The sequence below is a fragment of the Pagrus major genome, chromosome 6 (assembly GCF_040436345.1).
Source record: "Pagrus major chromosome 6, Pma_NU_1.0".
NCBI classification, from domain to species: Eukaryota; Metazoa; Chordata; class Actinopteri; order Spariformes; family Sparidae; genus Pagrus; species Pagrus major.
Window position 1 is genome coordinate 7,558,982 of NC_133220.1, and position 17,686 is coordinate 7,576,667.

The following is a 17,686-nucleotide window of genomic DNA, read 5'->3' on the forward strand; positions in this document are numbered from 1 at the left end:
CCACTTTTTTCTTTAAAATATTCACCAAAAATACAAATTTCACCGGAATCCGATGGGGACTGCTGTGTCTCGTTCAGCCAGTATAGGAGCACATTTGGGAGCGATTTCGAGTCAATCGGTCCAAAGACCTGGAAGCTATTGAAAAAATGGGCCACTTTTTTCTTTAAAATATTCACCAAAAATACAAATTTCACCGGAATCCGATGGGGACTGCTGTGTCTCGTTCAGCCAGTAGAGGAGCACATTTGGGAGCGATTTCGAGTCAATCGGTCCAAAGACCTGGAAGCTATTGAAAAAATGGGCCACTTTTTTCTTTAAAATATTCACCAAAAATACAAATTTCACCGGAATCCGATGGGGACTGCTGTGTCTCATTCAGCGAGTAGAGGACCACATTCGTGACGAATTTCGAGTCAATCGGTCAAAAGACGACCGTAACCCTAACCCTAGCTCCATAACCCTAACCCTAACCCTAACCCTAGCTCCATAACCCTAACCCTAACCCTAACCCTAACCCTAATGCCAGCCTTAAGGCAGTCTCATGAAACATTGTCTCTTTTCACTAAAATATTCACCAAAAATACAAATTTCACCGGAATCCGATGGGGACTGCTGTGTCTCGTTCAGCCAGTATAGGAGCACATTTGGGAGCGATTTCGAGTCAATCGGTCCAAAGACCTGGAAGCTATTGAAAAAATGGGCCACTTTTTTCTTTAAAATATTCACCAAAAATACAAATTTCACCGGAATCCGATGGGGACTGCTGTGTCTCGTTCAGCCAGTAGAGGAGCACATTTGGGAGCGATTTCGAGTCAATCGGTCCAAAGACCTGGAAGCTATTGAAAAAATGGGCCACTTTTTTCTTTAAAATATTCACCAAAAATACAAATTTCACCGGAATCCGATGGAGACTGCTGTGTCTCGTTCAACCAGTATAGGAGCACATTTGGGAGCGATTTCGAGTCAATCGGTCCAAAGACCTGGAAGCTATTGAAAAAATGGGCCACTTTTTTCTTTAAAATATTCACCAAAAATACAAATTTCACCGGAATCCGATGGGGACTGCTGTGTCTCATTCAGCGAGTAGAGGACCACATTCGTGACGAATTTCGAGTCAATCGGTCAAAAGACGACCGTAACCCTAACCCTAGCTCCATAACCCTAACCCTAACCCTAACCCTAGCTCCATAACCCTAACCCTAACCCTAACCCTAACCCTAACCCTAATGCCAGCCTTAAGGCAGTCTCATGAAACATTGTCTCTTTTCACTAAAATATTCACCAAAAATACAAATTTCACCGGAATGCGATGGGGACTGCTGTGTCTCGTTCAGCCAGTATAGGAGCACATTTGGGAGCGATTTCGAGTCAATCGGTCCAAAGACCTGGAAGCTATTGAAAAAATGGGCCACTTTTTTCTTTAAAATATTCACCAAAAATACAAATTTCACCGGAATCCGATGGGGACTGCTGTGTCTCATTCAGCGAGTAGAGGACCACATTCGTGACGAATTTCGAGTCAATCGGTCAAAAGACGACCGTAACCCTAACCCTAGCTCCATAACCCTAACCCTAACCCTAACCCTAGCTCCATAACCCTAACCCTAACCCTAACCCTAACCCTAACCCTAATGCCAGCCTTAAGGCAGTCTCATGAAACATTGTCTCTTTTCACTAAAATATTCACCAAAAATACAAATTTCACCGGAATCCGATGGGGACTGCTGTGTCTCGTTCAGCCAGTATAGGAGCACATTTGGGAGCGATTTCGAGTCAATCGGTCCAAAGACCTGGAAGCTATTGAAAAAATGGGCCACTTTTTTCTTTAAAATATTCACCAAAAATACAAATTTCACCGGAATCCGATGGGGACTGCTGTGTCTCATTCAGCGAGTAGAGGACCACATTCGTGACGAATTTCGAGTCAATCGGTCAAAAGACGACCGTAACCCTAACCCTAGCTCCATAACCCTAACCCTAACCCTAACCCTAGCTCCATAACCCTAACCCTAACCCTAACCCTAACCCTAATGCCAGCCTTAAGGCAGTCTCATGAAACATTGTCTCTTTTCACTAAAATATTCACCAAAAATACAAATTTCACCGGAATCCGATGGGGACTGCTGTGTCTCGTTCAGCCAGTATAGGAGCACATTTGGGAGCGATTTCGAGTCAATCGGTCCAAAGACCTGGAAGCTATTGAAAAAATGGGCCACTTTTTTCTTTAAAATATTCACCAAAAATACAAATTTCACCGGAATCCGATGGGGACTGCTGTGTCTCGTTCAGCCAGTATAGGAGCACATTTGGGAGCGATTTCGAGTCAATCGGTCCAAAGACCTGGAAGCTATTGAAAAAATGGGCCACTTTTTTCTTTAAAATATTCACCAAAAATACAAATTTCACCGGAATCCGATGGGGACTGCTGTGTCTCATTCAGCGAGTAGAGGACCACATTCGTGACGAATTTCGAGTCAATCGGTCAAAAGACGACCGTAACCCTAACCCTAGCTCCATAACCCTAACCCTAACCCTAATCCTAATGTCAGCCTTAAGGCAGTCTCATGAAACATTGTCTCTTTTCACTAAAATATTCACCAAAAATACAAATTTCACCGGAATCCGATGGGGACTGCTGTGTCTCGTTCAGCCAGTATAGGAGCACATTTGGGAGCGATTTCGAGTCAATCGGTCCAAAGACCTGGAAGCTATTGAAAAAATGGGCCACTTTTTTCTTTAAAATATTCACCAAAAATACAAATTTCACCGGAATCCGATGGGGACTGCTGTGTCTCATTCAGCGAGTAGAGGACCACATTCGTGACGAATTTCGAGTCAATCGGTCAAAAGACGACCGTAACCCTAACCCTAGCTCCATAACCCTAACCCTAACCCTAACCCTAGCTGCATAACCCTAACCCTAACCCTAACCCTAACCCTAACCCTAATGCCAGCCTTAAGGCAGTCTCATGAAACATTGTCTCTTTTCACTAAAATATTCACCAAAAATACAAATTTCACCGGAATCCGATGGGGACTGCTGTGTCTCGTTCAGCCAGTATAGGAGCACATTTGGGAGTGATTTCGAGTCAATCGGTCCAAAGACCTGGAAGCTATTGAAAAAATGGGCCACTTTTTTCTTTAAAATATTCACCAAAAATACAAATTTCACCGGAATCCGATGGGGACTGCTGTGTCTCGTTCAGCCAGTAGAGGAGCACATTTGGGAGCGATTTCGAGTCAATCGGTCCAAAGACCTGGAAGCTATTGAAAAAATGGGCCACTTTTTTCTTTAAAATATTCACCAAAAATACAAATTTCACCGGAATCCGATGGGGACTGCTGTGTCTCATTCAGCGAGTAGAGGACCACATTCGTGACGAATTTCGAGTCAATCGGTCAAAAGAGGAACGTAACCCTAACCCTAGCTCCATAACCCTAACCCTAACCCTAACCCTAGCTCCATAACCCTAACCCTAACCCTAACCCTAACCCTAATGCCAGCCTTAAGGCAGTCTCATGAAACATTGTCTCTTTTCACTAAAATATTCACCAAAAATACAAATTTCACCGGAATCCGATGGGGACTGCTGTGTCTCGTTCAGCCAGTATAGGAGCACATTTGGGAGCGATTTCGAGTCAATCGGTCCAAAGACCTGGAAGCTATTGAAAAAATGGGCCACTTTTTTCTTTAAAATATTCACCAAAAATACAAATTTCACCGGAATCCGATGGGGACTGCTGTGTCTCGTTCAGCCAGTATAGGAGCACATTTGGGAGCGATTTCGAGTCAATCGGTCCAAAGACCTGGAAGCTATTGAAAAAATGGGCCACTTTTTTCTTTAAAATATTCACCAAAAATACAAATTTCACCGGAATCCGATGGGGACTGCTGTGTCTCATTCAGCGAGTAGAGGACCACATTCGTGACGAATTTCGAGTCAATCGGTCAAAAGACGACCGTAACCCTAACCCTAGCTCCATAACCCTAACCCTAACCCTAACCCTAGCTCCATAACCCTAACCCTAACCCTAACCCTAATCCTAATGTCAGCCTTAAGGCAGTCTCATGAAACATTGTCTCTTTTCACTAAAATATTCACCAAAAATACAAATTTCACCGGAATCCGATGGGGACTGCTGTGTCTCGTTCAGCCAGTATAGGAGCACATTTGGGAGCGATTTCGAGTCAATCGGTCCAAAGACCTGGAAGCTATTGAAAAAATGGGCCACTTTTTTCTTTAAAATATTCACCAAAAATACAAATTTCACCGGAATCCGATGGGGACTGCTGTGTCTCATTCAGCGAGTAGAGGACCACATTCGTGACGAATTTCGAGTCAATCGGTCAAAAGACGACCGTAACCCTAACCCTAGCTCCATAACCCTAACCCTAACCCTAACCCTAGCTCCATAACCCTAACCCTAACCCTAACCCTAACCCTAACCCTAATGCCAGCCTTAAGGCAGTCTCATGAAACATTGTCTCTTTTCACTAAAATATTCACCAAAAATACAAATTTCACCGGAATCCGATGGGGACTGCTGTGTCTCGTTCAACCAGTATAGGAGCACATTTGGGAGCGATTTCGAGTCAATCGGTCCAAAGACCTGGAAGCTATTGAAAAAATGGGCCACTTTTTTCTTTAAAATATTCACCAAAAATACAAATTTCACCGGAATCCGATGGGGACTGCTGTGTCTCGTTCAGCCAGTATAGGAGCACATTTGGGAGCGATTTCGAGTCAATCGGTCCAAAGACCTGGAAGCTATTGAAAAAATGGGCCACTTTTTTCTTTAAAATATTCACCAAAAATACAAATTTCACCGGAATCCGATGGGGACTGCTGTGTCTCGTTCAGCCAGTAGAGGAGCACATTTGGGAGCGATTTCGAGTCAATCGGTCCAAAGACCTGGAAGCTATTGAAAAAATGGGCCACTTTTTTCTTTAAAATATTCACCAAAAATACAAATTTCACCGGAATCCGATGGGGACTGCTGTGTCTCATTCAGCGAGTAGAGGACCACATTCGTGACGAATTTCGAGTCAATCGGTCAAAAGACGACCGTAACCCTAACCCTAGCTCCATAACCCTAACCCTAACCCTAACCCTAGCTCCATAACCCTAACCCTAACCCTAACCCTAACCCTAATGCCAGCCTTAAGGCAGTCTCATGAAACATTGTCTCTTTTCACTAAAATATTCACCAAAAATACAAATTTCACCGGAATCCGATGGGGACTGCTGTGTCTCGTTCAGCCAGTATAGGAGCACATTTGGGAGCGATTTCGAGTCAATCGGTCCAAAGACCTGGAAGCTATTGAAAAAATGGGCCACTTTTTTCTTTAAAATATTCACCAAAAATACAAATTTCACCGGAATCCGATGGAGACTGCTGTGTCTCGTTCAACCAGTATAGGAGCACATTTGGGAGCGATTTCGAGTCAATCGGTCCAAAGACCTGGAAGCTATTGAAAAAATGGGCCACTTTTTTCTTTAAAATATTCACCAAAAATACAAATTTCACCGGAATCCGATGGGGACTGCTGTGTCTCATTCAGCGAGTAGAGGACCACATTCGTGACGAATTTCGAGTCAATCGGTCAAAAGACGACCGTAACCCTAACCCTAGCTCCATAACCCTAACCCTAACCCTAACCCTAGCTCCATAACCCTAACCCTAACCCTAACCCTAACCCTAACCCTAATGCCAGCCTTAAGGCAGTCTCATGAAACATTGTCTCTTTTCACTAAAATATTCACCAAAAATACAAATTTCACCGGAATGCGATGGGGACTGCTGTGTCTCATTCAGCCAGTATAGGAGCACATTTGGGAGCGATTTCGAGTCAATCGGTCCAAAGACCTGGAAGCTATTGAAAAAATGGGCCACTTTTTTCTTTAAAATATTCACCAAAAATACAAATTTCACCGGAATCCGATGGGGACTGCTGTGTCTCATTCAGCGAGTAGAGGACCACATTCGTGACGAATTTCGAGTCAATCGGTCAAAAGACGACCGTAACCCTAACCCTAGCTCCATAACCCTAACCCTAACCCTAACCCTAGCTCCATAACCCTAACCCTAACCCTAACCCTAACCCTAACCCTAATGCCAGCCTTAAGGCAGTCTCATGAAACATTGTCTCTTTTCACTAAAATATTCACCAAAAATACAAATTTCACCGGAATCCGATGGGGACTGCTGTGTCTCGTTCAGCCAGTATAGGAGCACATTTGGGAGCGATTTCGAGTCAATCGGTCCAAAGACCTGGAAGCTATTGAAAAAATGGGCCACTTTTTTCTTTAAAATATTCACCAAAAATACAAATTTCACCGGAATCCGATGGGGACTGCTGTGTCTCATTCAGCGAGTAGAGGACCACATTCGTGACGAATTTCGAGTCAATCGGTCAAAAGACGACCGTAACCCTAACCCTAGCTCCATAACCCTAACCCTAACCCTAACCCTAGCTCCATAACCCTAACCCTAACCCTAACCCTAACCCTAATGCCAGCCTTAAGGCAGTCTCATGAAACATTGTCTCTTTTCACTAAAATATTCACCAAAAATACAAATTTCACCGGAATCCGATGGGGACTGCTGTGTCTCGTTCAGCCAGTATAGGAGCACATTTGGGAGCGATTTCGAGTCAATCGGTCCAAAGACCTGGAAGCTATTGAAAAAATGGGCCACTTTTTTCTTTAAAATATTCACCAAAAATACAAATTTCACCGGAATCCGATGGGGACTGCTGTGTCTCGTTCAGCCAGTATAGGAGCACATTTGGGAGCGATTTCGAGTCAATCGGTCCAAAGACCTGGAAGCTATTGAAAAAATGGGCCACTTTTTTCTTTAAAATATTCACCAAAAATACAAATTTCACCGGAATCCGATGGGGACTGCTGTGTCTCATTCAGCGAGTAGAGGACCACATTCGTGACGAATTTCGAGTCAATCGGTCAAAAGACGACCGTAACCCTAACCCTAGCTCCATAACCCTAACCCTAACCCTAATCCTAATGTCAGCCTTAAGGCAGTCTCATGAAACATTGTCTCTTTTCACTAAAATATTCACCAAAAATACAAATTTCACCGGAATCCGATGGGGACTGCTGTGTCTCGTTCAGCCAGTATAGGAGCACATTTGGGAGCGATTTCGAGTCAATCGGTCCAAAGACCTGGAAGCTATTGAAAAAATGGGCCACTTTTTTCTTTAAAATATTCACCAAAAATACAAATTTCACCGGAATCCGATGGGGACTGCTGTGTCTCATTCAGCGAGTAGAGGACCACATTCGTGACGAATTTCGAGTCAATCGGTCAAAAGACGACCGTAACCCTAACCCTAGCTCCATAACCCTAACCCTAACCCTAACCCTAGCTGCATAACCCTAACCCTAACCCTAACCCTAACCCTAACCCTAATGCCAGCCTTAAGGCAGTCTCATGAAACATTGTCTCTTTTCACTAAAATATTCACCAAAAATACAAATTTCACCGGAATCCGATGGGGACTGCTGTGTCTCGTTCAGCCAGTATAGGAGCACATTTGGGAGTGATTTCGAGTCAATCGGTCCAAAGACCTGGAAGCTATTGAAAAAATGGGCCACTTTTTTCTTTAAAATATTCACCAAAAATACAAATTTCACCGGAATCCGATGGGGACTGCTGTGTCTCGTTCAGCCAGTAGAGGAGCACATTTGGGAGCGATTTCGAGTCAATCGGTCCAAAGACCTGGAAGCTATTGAAAAAATGGGCCACTTTTTTCTTTAAAATATTCACCAAAAATACAAATTTCACCGGAATCCGATGGGGACTGCTGTGTCTCATTCAGCGAGTAGAGGACCACATTCGTGACGAATTTCGAGTCAATCGGTCAAAAGAGGAACGTAACCCTAACCCTAGCTCCATAACCCTAACCCTAACCCTAACCCTAGCTCCATAACCCTAACCCTAACCCTAACCCTAACCCTAATGCCAGCCTTAAGGCAGTCTCATGAAACATTGTCTCTTTTCACTAAAATATTCACCAAAAATACAAATTTCACCGGAATCCGATGGGGACTGCTGTGTCTCGTTCAGCCAGTATAGGAGCACATTTGGGAGCGATTTCGAGTCAATCGGTCCAAAGACCTGGAAGCTATTGAAAAAATGGGCCACTTTTTTCTTTAAAATATTCACCAAAAATACAAATTTCACCGGAATCCGATGGGGACTGCTGTGTCTCGTTCAGCCAGTATAGGAGCACATTTGGGAGCGATTTCGAGTCAATCGGTCCAAAGACCTGGAAGCTATTGAAAAAATGGGCCACTTTTTTCTTTAAAATATTCACCAAAAATACAAATTTCACCGGAATCCGATGGGGACTGCTGTGTCTCATTCAGCGAGTAGAGGACCACATTCGTGACGAATTTCGAGTCAATCGGTCAAAAGACGACCGTAACCCTAACCCTAGCTCCATAACCCTAACCCTAACCCTAACCCTAGCTCCATAACCCTAACCCTAACCCTAACCCTAATCCTAATGTCAGCCTTAAGGCAGTCTCATGAAACATTGTCTCTTTTCACTAAAATATTCACCAAAAATACAAATTTCACCGGAATCCGATGGGGACTGCTGTGTCTCGTTCAGCCAGTATAGGAGCACATTTGGGAGCGATTTCGAGTCAATCGGTCCAAAGACCTGGAAGCTATTGAAAAAATGGGCCACTTTTTTCTTTAAAATATTCACCAAAAATACAAATTTCACCGGAATCCGATGGGGACTGCTGTGTCTCATTCAGCGAGTAGAGGACCACATTCGTGACGAATTTCGAGTCAATCGGTCAAAAGACGACCGTAACCCTAACCCTAGCTCCATAACCCTAACCCTAACCCTAACCCTAGCTCCATAACCCTAACCCTAACCCTAACCCTAACCCTAACCCTAATGCCAGCCTTAAGGCAGTCTCATGAAACATTGTCTCTTTTCACTAAAATATTCACCAAAAATACAAATTTCACCGGAATCCGATGGGGACTGCTGTGTCTCGTTCAACCAGTATAGGAGCACATTTGGGAGCGATTTCGAGTCAATCGGTCCAAAGACCTGGAAGCTATTGAAAAAATGGGCCACTTTTTTCTTTAAAATATTCACCAAAAATACAAATTTCACCGGAATCCGATGGGGACTGCTGTGTCTCGTTCAGCCAGTATAGGAGCACATTTGGGAGCGATTTCGAGTCAATCGGTCCAAAGACCTGGAAGCTATTGAAAAAATGGGCCACTTTTTTCTTTAAAATATTCACCAAAAATACAAATTTCACCGGAATCCGATGGGGACTGCTGTGTCTCGTTCAGCCAGTAGAGGAGCACATTTGGGAGCGATTTCGAGTCAATCGGTCCAAAGACCTGGAAGCTATTGAAAAAATGGGCCACTTTTTTCTTTAAAATATTCACCAAAAATACAAATTTCACCGGAATCCGATGGGGACTGCTGTGTCTCATTCAGCGAGTAGAGGACCACATTCGTGACGAATTTCGAGTCAATCGGTCAAAAGACGACCGTAACCCTAACCCTAGCTCCATAACCCTAACCCTAACCCTAACCCTAGCTCCATAACCCTAACCCTAACCCTAACCCTAACCCTAATGCCAGCCTTAAGGCAGTCTCATGAAACATTGTCTCTTTTCACTAAAATATTCACCAAAAATACAAATTTCACCGGAATCCGATGGGGACTGCTGTGTCTCGTTCAGCCAGTATAGGAGCACATTTGGGAGCGATTTCGAGTCAATCGGTCCAAAGACCTGGAAGCTATTGAAAAAATGGGCCACTTTTTTCTTTAAAATATTCACCAAAAATACAAATTTCACCGGAATCCGATGGAGACTGCTGTGTCTCGTTCAACCAGTATAGGAGCACATTTGGGAGCGATTTCGAGTCAATCGGTCCAAAGACCTGGAAGCTATTGAAAAAATGGGCCACTTTTTTCTTTAAAATATTCACCAAAAATACAAATTTCACCGGAATCCGATGGGGACTGCTGTGTCTCATTCAGCGAGTAGAGGACCACATTCGTGACGAATTTCGAGTCAATCGGTCAAAAGACGACCGTAACCCTAACCCTAGCTCCATAACCCTAACCCTAACCCTAACCCTAGCTCCATAACCCTAACCCTAACCCTAACCCTAACCCTAACCCTAATGCCAGCCTTAAGGCAGTCTCATGAAACATTGTCTCTTTTCACTAAAATATTCACCAAAAATACAAATTTCACCGGAATGCGATGGGGACTGCTGTGTCTCATTCAGCCAGTATAGGAGCACATTTGGGAGCGATTTCGAGTCAATCGGTCCAAAGACCTGGAAGCTATTGAAAAAATGGGCCACTTTTTTCTTTAAAATATTCACCAAAAATACAAATTTCACCGGAATCCGATGGGGACTGCTGTGTCTCATTCAGCGAGTAGAGGACCACATTCGTGACGAATTTCGAGTCAATCGGTCAAAAGACGACCGTAACCCTAACCCTAGCTCCATAACCCTAACCCTAACCCTAACCCTAGCTCCATAACCCTAACCCTAACCCTAACCCTACACCTAACCCTAATGCCAGCCTTAAGGCAGTCTCATGAAACATTGTCTCTTTTCACTAAAATATTCACCAAAAATACAAATTTCACCGGAATCCGATGGGGACTGCTGTGTCTCGTTCAGCCAGTATAGGAGCACATTTGGGAGCGATTTCGAGTCAATCGGTCCAAAGACCTGGAAGCTATTGAAAAAATGGGCCACTTTTTTCTTTAAAATATTCACCAAAAATACAAATTTCACCGGAATCCGATGGGGACTGCTGTGTCTCATTCAGCGAGTAGAGGACCACATTCGTGACGAATTTCGAGTCAATCGGTCAAAAGACGACCGTAACCCTAACCCTAGCTCCATAACCCTAACCCTAACCCTAACCCTAGCTCCATAACCCTAACCCTAACCCTAACCCTAACCCTAATGCCAGCCTTAAGGCAGTCTCATGAAACATTGTCTCTTTTCACTAAAATATTCACCAAAAATACAAATTTCACCGGAATCCGATGGGGACTGCTGTGTCTCGTTCAGCCAGTATAGGAGCACATTTGGGAGCGATTTCGAGTCAATCGGTCCAAAGACCTGGAAGCTATTGAAAAAATGGGCCACTTTTTTCTTTAAAATATTCACCAAAAATACAAATTTCACCGGAATCCGATGGGGACTGCTGTGTCTCGTTCAGCCAGTATAGGAGCACATTTGGGAGCGATTTCGAGTCAATCGGTCCAAAGACCTGGAAGCTATTGAAAAAATGGGCCACTTTTTTCTTTAAAATATTCACCAAAAATACAAATTTCACCGGAATCCGATGGGGACTGCTGTGTCTCATTCAGCGAGTAGAGGACCACATTCGTGACGAATTTCGAGTCAATCGGTCAAAAGACGACCGTAACCCTAACCCTAGCTCCATAACCCTAACCCTAACCCTAATCCTAATGTCAGCCTTAAGGCAGTCTCATGAAACATTGTCTCTTTTCACTAAAATATTCACCAAAAATACAAATTTCACCGGAATCCGATGGGGACTGCTGTGTCTCGTTCAGCCAGTATAGGAGCACATTTGGGAGCGATTTCGAGTCAATCGGTCCAAAGACCTGGAAGCTATTGAAAAAATGGGCCACTTTTTTCTTTAAAATATTCACCAAAAATACAAATTTCACCGGAATCCGATGGGGACTGCTGTGTCTCATTCAGCGAGTAGAGGACCACATTCGTGACGAATTTCGAGTCAATCGGTCAAAAGACGACCGTAACCCTAACCCTAGCTCCATAACCCTAACCCTAACCCTAACCCTAGCTCCATAACCCTAACCCTAACCCTAACCCTAACCCTAACCCTAATGCCAGCCTTAAGGCAGTCTCATGAAACATTGTCTCTTTTCACTAAAATATTCACCAAAAATACAAATTTCACCGGAATCCGATGGGGACTGCTGTGTCTCGTTCAGCCAGTATAGGAGCACATTTGGGAGTGATTTCGAGTCAATCGGTCCAAAGACCTGGAAGCTATTGAAAAAATGGGCCACTTTTTTCTTTAAAATATTCACCAAAAATACAAATTTCACCGGAATCCGATGGGGACTGCTGTGTCTCGTTCAGCCAGTAGAGGAGCACATTTGGGAGCGATTTCGAGTCAATCGGTCCAAAGACCTGGAAGCTATTGAAAAAATGGGCCACTTTTTTCTTTAAAATATTCACCAAAAATACAAATTTCACCGGAATCCGATGGGGACTGCTGTGTCTCATTCAGCGAGTAGAGGACCACATTCGTGACGAATTTCGAGTCAATCGGTCAAAAGAGGAACGTAACCCTAACCCTAGCTCCATAACCCTAACCCTAACCCTAACCCTAGCTCCATAACCCTAACCCTAACCCTAACCCTAACCCTAATGCCAGCCTTAAGGCAGTCTCATGAAACATTGTCTCTTTTCACTAAAATATTCACCAAAAATACAAATTTCACCGGAATCCGATGGGGACTGCTGTGTCTCGTTCAGCCAGTATAGGAGCACATTTGGGAGCGATTTCGAGTCAATCGGTCCAAAGACCTGGAAGCTATTGAAAAAATGGGCCACTTTTTTCTTTAAAATATTCACCAAAAATACAAATTTCACCGGAATCCGATGGGGACTGCTGTGTCTCGTTCAGCCAGTATAGGAGCACATTTGGGAGCGATTTCGAGTCAATCGGTCCAAAGACCTGGAAGCTATTGAAAAAATGGGCCACTTTTTTCTTTAAAATATTCACCAAAAATACAAATTTCACCGGAATCCGATGGGGACTGCTGTGTCTCATTCAGCGAGTAGAGGACCACATTCGTGACGAATTTCGAGTCAATCGGTCAAAAGACGACCGTAACCCTAACCCTAGCTCCATAACCCTAACCCTAACCCTAATCCTAATGTCAGCCTTAAGGCAGTCTCATGAAACATTGTCTCTTTTCACTAAAATATTCACCAAAAATACAAATTTCACCGGAATCCGATGGGGACTGCTGTGTCTCGTTCAGCCAGTATAGGAGCACATTTGGGAGCGATTTCAAGTCAATCGGTCCAAAGACCTGGAAGCTATTGAAAAAATGGGCCACTTTTTTCTTTAAAATATTCACCAAAAATACAAATTTCACCGGAATCCGATGGGGACTGCTGTGTCTCATTCAGCGAGTAGAGGACCACATTCGTGACGAATTTCGAGTCAATCGGTCAAAAGACGACCGTAACCCTAACCCTAGCTCCATAACCCTAACCCTAACCCTAACCCTAGCTCCATAACCCTAACCCTAACCCTAACCCTAACCCTAACCCTAACCCTAATGCCAGCCTTAAGGCAGTCTCATGAAACATTGTCTCTTTTCACTAAAATATTCACCAAAAATACAAATTTCACCGGAATCCGATGGGGACTGCTGTGTCTCGTTCAGCCAGTATAGGAGCACATTTGGGAGCGATTTCGAGTCAATCGGTCCAAAGACCTGGAAGCTATTGAAAAAATGGGCCACTTTTTTCTTTAAAATATTCACCAAAAATACAAATTTCACCGGAATCCGATGGGGACTGCTGTGTCTCATTCAGCGAGTAGAGGACCACATTCGTGACGAATTTCGAGTCAATCGGTCAAAAGACGACCGTAACCCTAACCCTAGCTCCATAACCCTAACCCTAACCCTAACCCTAGCTCCATAACCCTAACCCTAACCCTAACCCTAACCCTAATGCCAGCCTTAAGGCAGTCTCATGAAACATTGTCTCTTTTCACTAAAATATTCACCAAAAATACAAATTTCACCGGAATCCGATGGGGACTGCTGTGTCTCGTTCAGCCAGTATAGGAGCACATTTGGGAGCGATTTCGAGTCAATCGGTCCAAAGACCTGGAAGCTATTGAAAAAATGGGCCACTTTTTTCTTTAAAATATTCACCAAAAATACAAATTTCACCGGAATCCGATGGGGACTGCTGTGTCTCGTTCAGCCAGTAGAGGAGCACATTTGGGAGCGATTTCGAGTCAATCGGTCCAAAGACCTGGAAGCTATTGAAAAAATGGGCCACTTTTTTCTTTAAAATATTCACCAAAAATACAAATTTCACCGGAATCCGATGGAGACTGCTGTGTCTCGTTCAACCAGTATAGGAGCACATTTGGGAGCGATTTCGAGTCAATCGGTCCAAAGACCTGGAAGCTATTGAAAAAATGGGCCACTTTTTTCTTTAAAATATTCACCAAAAATACAAATTTCACCGGAATCCGATGGGGACTGCTGTGTCTCATTCAGCGAGTAGAGGACCACATTCGTGACGAATTTCGAGTCAATCGGTCAAAAGACGACCGTAACCCTAACCCTAGCTCCATAACCCTAACCCTAACCCTAACCCTAGCTCCATAACCCTAACCCTAACCCTAACCCTAACCCTAACCCTAATGCCAGCCTTAAGGCAGTCTCATGAAACATTGTCTCTTTTCACTAAAATATTCACCAAAAATACAAATTTCACCGGAATGCGATGGGGACTGCTGTGTCTCGTTCAGCCAGTATAGGAGCACATTTGGGAGCGATTTCGAGTCAATCGGTCCAAAGACCTGGAAGCTATTGAAAAAATGGGCCACTTTTTTCTTTAAAATATTCACCAAAAATACAAATTTCACCGGAATCCGATGGGGACTGCTGTGTCTCATTCAGCGAGTAGAGGACCACATTCGTGACGAATTTCGAGTCAATCGGTCAAAAGACGACCGTAACCCTAACCCTAGCTCCATAACCCTAACCCTAACCCTAACCCTAGCTCCATAACCCTAACCCTAACCCTAACCCTAACCCTAACCCTAATGCCAGCCTTAAGGCAGTCTCATGAAACATTGTCTCTTTTCACTAAAATATTCACCAAAAATACAAATTTCACCGGAATCCGATGGGGACTGCTGTGTCTCGTTCAGCCAGTATAGGAGCACATTTGGGAGCGATTTCGAGTCAATCGGTCCAAAGACCTGGAAGCTATTGAAAAAATGGGCCACTTTTTTCTTTAAAATATTCACCAAAAATACAAATTTCACCGGAATCCGATGGGGACTGCTGTGTCTCATTCAGCGAGTAGAGGACCACATTCGTGACGAATTTCGAGTCAATCGGTCAAAAGACGACCGTAACCCTAACCCTAGCTCCATAACCCTAACCCTAACCCTAACCCTAGCTCCATAACCCTAACCCTAACCCTAACCCTAACCCTAATGCCAGCCTTAAGGCAGTCTCATGAAACATTGTCTCTTTTCACTAAAATATTCACCAAAAATACAAATTTCACCGGAATCCGATGGGGACTGCTGTGTCTCGTTCAGCCAGTATAGGAGCACATTTGGGAGCGATTTCGAGTCAATCGGTCCAAAGACCTGGAAGCTATTGAAAAAATGGGCCACTTTTTTCTTTAAAATATTCACCAAAAATACAAATTTCACCGGAATCCGATGGGGACTGCTGTGTCTCGTTCAGCCAGTATAGGAGCACATTTGGGAGCGATTTCGAGTCAATCGGTCCAAAGACCTGGAAGCTATTGAAAAAATGGGCCACTTTTTTCTTTAAAATATTCACCAAAAATACAAATTTCACCGGAATCCGATGGGGACTGCTGTGTCTCATTCAGCGAGTAGAGGACCACATTCGTGACGAATTTCGAGTCAATCGGTCAAAAGACGACCGTAACCCTAACCCTAGCTCCATAACCCTAACCCTAACCCTAATCCTAATGTCAGCCTTAAGGCAGTCTCATGAAACATTGTCTCTTTTCACTAAAATATTCACCAAAAATACAAATTTCACCGGAATCCGATGGGGACTGCTGTGTCTCGTTCAGCCAGTATAGGAGCACATTTGGGAGCGATTTCGAGTCAATCGGTCCAAAGACCTGGAAGCTATTGAAAAAATGGGCCACTTTTTTCTTTAAAATATTCACCAAAAATACAAATTTCACCGGAATCCGATGGGGACTGCTGTGTCTCATTCAGCGAGTAGAGGACCACATTCGTGACGAATTTCGAGTCAATCGGTCAAAAGACGACCGTAACCCTAACCCTAGCTCCATAACCCTAACCCTAACCCTAACCCTAGCTCCATAACCCTAACCCTAACCCTAACCCTAACCCTAACCCTAATGCCAGCCTTAAGGCAGTCTCATGAAACATTGTCTCTTTTCACTAAAATATTCACCAAAAATACAAATTTCACCGGAATCCGATGGGGACTGCTGTGTCTCGTTCAGCCAGTATAGGAGCACATTTGGGAGTGATTTCGAGTCAATCGGTCCAAAGACCTGGAAGCTATTGAAAAAATGGGCCACTTTTTTCTTTAAAATATTCACCAAAAATACAAATTTCACCGGAATCCGATGGGGACTGCTGTGTCTCGTTCAGCCAGTAGAGGAGCACATTTGGGAGCGATTTCGAGTCAATCGGTCCAAAGACCTGGAAGCTATTGAAAAAATGGGCCACTTTTTTCTTTAAAATATTCACCAAAAATACAAATTTCACCGGAATCCGATGGGGACTGCTGTGTCTCATTCAGCGAGTAGAGGACCACATTCGTGACGAATTTCGAGTCAATCGGTCAAAAGAGGAACGTAACCCTAACCCTAGCTCCATAACCCTAACCCTAACCCTAACCCTAGCTCCATAACCCTAACCCTAACCCTAACCCTAACCCTAATGCCAGCCTTAAGGCAGTCTCATGAAACATTGTCTCTTTTCACTAAAATATTCACCAAAAATACAAATTTCACCGGAATCCGATGGGGACTGCTGTGTCTCGTTCAGCCAGTATAGGAGCACATTTGGGAGCGATTTCGAGTCAATCGGTCCAAAGACCTGGAAGCTATTGAAAAAATGGGCCACTTTTTTCTTTAAAATATTCACCAAAAATACAAATTTCACCGGAATCCGATGGGGACTGCTGTGTCTCGTTCAGCCAGTATAGGAGCACATTTGGGAGCGATTTCGAGTCAATCGGTCCAAAGACCTGGAAGCTATTGAAAAAATGGGCCACTTTTTTCTTTAAAATATTCACCAAAAATACAAATTTCACCGGAATCCGATGGGGACTGCTGTGTCTCATTCAGCGAGTAGAGGACCACATTCGTGACGAATTTCGAGTCAATCGGTCAAAAGACGACCGTAACCCTAACCCTAGCTCCATAACCCTAACCCTAACCCTAACCCTAGCTCCATAACCCTAACCCTAACCCTAACCCTAATCCTAATGTCAGCCTTAAGGCAGTCTCATGAAACATTGTCTCTTTTCACTAAAATATTCACCAAAAATACAAATTTCACCGGAATCCGATGGGGACTGCTGTGTCTCGTTCAGCCAGTATAGGAGCACATTTGGGAGCGATTTCGAGTCAATCGGTCCAAAGACCTGGAAGCTATTGAAAAAATGGGCCACTTTTTTCTTTAAAATATTCACCAAAAATACAAATTTCACCGGAATCCGATGGGGACTGCTGTGTCTCATTCAGCGAGTAGAGGACCACATTCGTGACGAATTTCGAGTCAATCGGTCAAAAGACGACCGTAACCCTAACCCTAGCTCCATAACCCTAACCCTAACCCTAACCCTAGCTCCATAACCC